Source organism: Dipteris shenzhenensis, chromosome 7 (genome assembly GCF_047967505.1).
Source record: "Dipteris shenzhenensis isolate YYH24624 ecotype China chromosome 7, Dip_SZ_1.0, whole genome shotgun sequence".
NCBI lineage: Eukaryota > Viridiplantae > Streptophyta > Polypodiopsida > Gleicheniales > Dipteridaceae > Dipteris > Dipteris shenzhenensis.
This window is the reverse complement of record NC_141602.1, coordinates 22,348,408-22,353,364: the sequence shown is the minus strand read 5'-3', so window position 1 is coordinate 22,353,364 and position 4,957 is coordinate 22,348,408. Positions and strand designations below refer to the sequence as shown.

Below are 4,957 nucleotides of genomic sequence, written 5' to 3'. Positions count from 1 at the left end.
ATAACTATCTTCTTCAAGAGTTTTCATGCTTTCGTCATCAAGGCACTAATCAAGATTTGAGCACAAGACACTGTAAACCTAGATTGAAACCCATGGTTAATGGGAGACCCATTTGCAATCGAGGATATCAATGGTTAACTAGACTATCACATGGCACATACTGGACCATCTGGGCAGAGGTGAAAGAAAAAGTGGTTCATACAATTCATGGAAATACCTACAAGCTTAAATGCCATGGAAGCCCTATAAATGCAATCGCAACATTAAAGCAAGTTCTCAAAGACCATGCATTATCACAGCCTCATCTTCAACAAACAATGCTAGATGGATGTGTCAAATGTCAACAACATCTTTCTTTGGGAATGACAAAGAAGATCGTCCTAGAAACTATCAATAAAACTTTACAAGATAGAGATGAGAGCATGATTTCACGGTCAACGTTGTACAAAATTTGGCGTAGAGATTTTTGCCATGTCAAGACACCATCAAAGTAAAGGATGTCAAAATGTAAGGCATCTGATGAATTAAAAAATGCCATTGAACATAGTAAATGTGAGTAGTAGTGAGGAAGATATATTAAGTGGCAATCAATCCATTTACGTCATGTGTAGGATGCTTGAAAGTTGTATGCTTCTTGGAGAGAGGAAGCTATTTCACATGTCGATAAGTCCATGTGCATCACCATTGATGGCATGGACCAAAATACAACAACTTTGCCATGATATAAACATATCCCACTGCCATTGGAGGGCAAATGTGGACTAAAAACATACTTGTGTGGAGTATTAGTACATGGATATCGAATCTTTTGTGATGTATGGATTGATAGTTTGCATGACCATGATAGTAACCAAGTTGTTACATCAATCATGAAAGCAATAAGAAAGGTCAGAGATGCTCATGGATGTTTACCTAACACATTGTGAATGCAAGCTGATAATTGTTGGAGAGAGAACAAGAATAAACATATATTTGCTTTATGCTCTATGCTGGTTGGTTTGAAAATATTTGAAGAAGTGGAAGTTGGCTTTCTTCTTGTTGACCATACACATGAAGACATATATCAAATCTTCAGTGTTATCTCTGGTGAGTTGAAGTCAATAGATGTTTTGACAATGGAGGATACGCTATTTCGAATTGGGAAAAAAATTGGAGGGTCTCGCAAGGAAGAATCAAAAGTGGCTATCTTAGAGAGGATGGTAGATTGGAGAGCATTCATAGAGCCACATTTACAAGCAGGAGATGATGCCCTAATAGGAATACAAATCCACACTACTTTCGGTTTCACATGCATAACAATATTCCAGTGATGCAATGGAAGCACTACTGAGTAGATGGAGATCATTTATGGAGTGAGTCATATGCTTTATTACAACGAATAATTCCATTGGAGGAAACTAGATTTGTTCTTGCAAAAAACAAATCACTTGACATAGATGAAATGAAAGGCTTGAAAGCCTTCATTAAACATCTTCAAAGTATGATGCGGAAATATCCTAAGCAATCAATAAGAATTTGGAGATAATTAAATCAACTGAAGCACTTATCCAATCTTTAGAAAGACAAGAAAACTTAATGAGCATTGAATACTATGAATCCTTTTGGCTGGAACAAGCTAGGTCACCAAGTTTTCCTTTGGATATAAATATGTTAGTAGATATGGAGGAAGTAGAGGAATGCATTTTACCTCAAAAATATTGTGGCAGGAAGGGAGACAAATCCTTACTAGAGTTTATACCATCTAATGAGATTGAAGAGGGTCTATTTGTTGCAATTTCGGCATCTGATCCAAGTTCAGAGTTGGATGACCAAGGTGGCCCAATTTCGGTTACAAAGGTTGCTAAGATAGAAAGGGATGACAAGGGGACTCCTATAACATTCACAGCTTTATGGTATGAACCAAAGCCATTGAAAAATCTCTTGAGAAGATATACAATAAAACAACTCTATGAGGGATGCTTGCAAAAGATACGTGAATGGGTTCCAAATAGTGAGGGGTTAACAAAGGTGGAAGTCAGTAGCCTTATTCATTGCTAGAAATCGAGGACAAGAAGTTTTAAAAAGAAGCATGGATACAATGTTGAAAAATGTATCACAATCCCTGATCCAGGTCGTGTCCATATTAAACATCATTTGGCAAGACTTTTGACCCATCAAGTGCAAATATATTACATGAATCTGATGACTCTAAATGAGATTCAGATGCATAAGATAATGTTTTGTATGCTTTGTTTTTCAAAAAAGGATGTATCTATACATCACTTATATATTGAATTCGAAAAACTCTTTTTTTTCAAAAAAATGATGTATCTATACACCACTTATATGTTGAATTCAACAAACTCTTTTCATATGGTGTCATATTTTCACTTTATCAGCATAGTGTTAAGATTGAACGAGAGTTAGGAGACTGCAATACCTCAGGGCATGCCTTCTCAAGTCCTGCAATCGACAAGAAGTTGTAAGAGCCAGAAGCATAAAAGAAAGAATAAAAAACGTAGAACAAATGACGCAAGGAAGAGCTTCAGCGACAACATTCTCCTCAGACCTCTCACAAATGCACAACTATTTGTGTCCATGTCATCGGTGGAACGAGCCATTTCACGAATTTGGAGGAGTACAAGAGAGGTGAAGAAAAGTCTATTAAAACACGCTATTCTGATCGCCTAAATAGAACGTGAACATAGTTATTGCAACCATGCAAGATTTTTGTGTTAGGCAGCATGAAGAAAACGTTTGGTTCTTGATAGCTAATACATTATGGATTACACTTAATTATGTGCAAGGAAACGGCGCCGAACGAAGCTTTCGTTAGCTAGGGTCCAAAATACCATCGAAACCTTCCTTCAATTGAATGCACAGAATAATTAGATCCTCGTAATCAAACAAAGCAGAGCAGAACTCGGGCTGCATCCTTGGAGCATGCAAGAAACCAAAATGGGATGATATAGAAAAATGAAAGCGAGCAGCAAATGTAGAGAATAATTAGATCCTCCTAATCAGAAGCAGACCAGAAGTCAGGATCCTGCCATGCAGCATGCAAGAAATCGGAGACGAGAGGAAATACAAAATTTGGCTACCTTGGAGTTAGCACAGATGGGAGGAGGTAGAACTAGAGCAGATCCAGGTCACTCGCCTTGGAGGTAGCACAAACGGGAGGAGGTAGAACCAGTGTAGATCTAGTGTGCAGATAGGAGGCAGAGTAGGTCTAGCCTTGAAGATGCACGAAATTGCCTTGGAGTAGACAGGAGGAGGTAGATGTAGAGCAAGTCCCACCTTGAACAACGCCATGGAGATCATGAACCTCACTGCATGCACCATGCACAATGAATTTATGGTACAGTTCACTGATCACCACGTGGACTAATGAGATATTGAACACAAAACAAATGCCAAATATTCGTAACTTTGGCTTTGCCAAAAGGGCGCCATTGCTTAGGCTACCCCTAGGGCAGGCCAAAAAGGCAAAGGATGGTGCTAGGCATGAGCAATTCTTCAACTTAAGGATTTTTATGAATGCTTAGGGGGTTCACCTATAAATATGTAAGTTACCATGTGAGTTGAAATGAAGGCATTTTTAAATCCAAAATTTTAAGGCAAATTTATAGAAGGGTTTTTTAAAAACCAAATTGAAAAAGACATTGTAACATAAAAAGGGATCATTTGATTCATGAAAAGAGTACACGTAAGGGGCTTAGGGGGGTTGGGGAGGAGGCGTGTAGTAGGGGTGTGTCAGTTAAAAAAGGGGAAGGCGTGTCGGTGTAAGGACGACAAGATAGGCAGAGTCGAGAGATAGATATTATAGTTATACCAATATCAATATCAATATCAATAAAAGCTCCCATGCAACCTTTACACTCCAAGATCATATCTCACCTTTCTGTCACCTCCTGTCCTCGCTCCTGCTTCTTGCAGCTCCATAGCTTTCTCATCTCTTTGCTCCATAGCTTTCTCTCCTCGCTTTCATCGTTGCCATGCCCTCCTCCACTTCCCCTCCCATCGAGCCCTTCATCGACCACCTCTGGTTCTACTCCTCCGTCATCTTCCCCCCCCCTTCTTGCAGCACCAGCACCACTCGCCCCCCTCCCCTCCACGACCCCCTCCCTTTGAGCTCTGGTGGCCTCTCCTCCCCTCTCCTCCCCCCCCCTCCCCCCTCCTACCTTGACTCCTTTCCTCCTCCCCTCAGTCGCAATAGTGACGCCTCCCCCCCTGACGATCCTCAGCAGCTGCAGGAGCTTCACAAAGTTTTCGATGCCATCGACGAAAACCGCGACGGCGAGCTCAGTGAACAGGAGTTGTGCCGCTGGATGACGATGCTGGGCTTGCAGTATACAGACGACGGCATGATCCGGATGATTACGAATGCCGACGGTAATGGAAACGGGAAGCTCGACTTCGCTGAGTTCGTTTCGCTGACCAGTGTCCCAGACGAGCGATCGGGAGATCAGGCACACGACGACTCGTCCAGGGAGGCTCACGCGGCGACGCTGAAGGAGGTTTTTGGGCTCTTTGATAAAGACCAGAACGGGTTGATATCGCCACAGGAGCTCTGCGTGACATTGGCAAGCCTGGGACTGCTGAAGAACGGAAAGGAAGCAGATTGTATAAGCATGATCGAGCGGGTGGATACAGATGGAGATGGACAGGTGAACTTCTCCGAGTTTCAAAGGATGATGCATCAAAAGCCAATCGATTTTTCTGCGATCAAACTGAGCGAGAGTTGAGATGAAGAGACATTTAATCTCTGGAGTCGTGTCGGCAAGTCATGGCAAAGTGAATGGTTGCAGCGTGCATTCAAGCACTACAACGGATACATCTATGCTTCATGGACAACTAAAACTATCTTCTGATTATGTAACTCGAAATGGGTTCTTCAGAATTTCTCTTGCTTCAATTCCACCGCGCATGAGAAAAGGAGTGGAGCTCAGATGATTTTGGATAGGCCTCTTAAACTCGA

The 4,957-nt window shown here is 41.6% G+C and overlaps 1 pseudogene; it reads left to right on the top strand.

Annotated features, from left to right (window-relative positions):
- Window positions 1-3,857: 3,857 nt before the first annotated feature.
- LOC147900104 (calmodulin-like protein 3 pseudogene) lies at window positions 3,858-4,957 on the top strand (annotated as a pseudogene).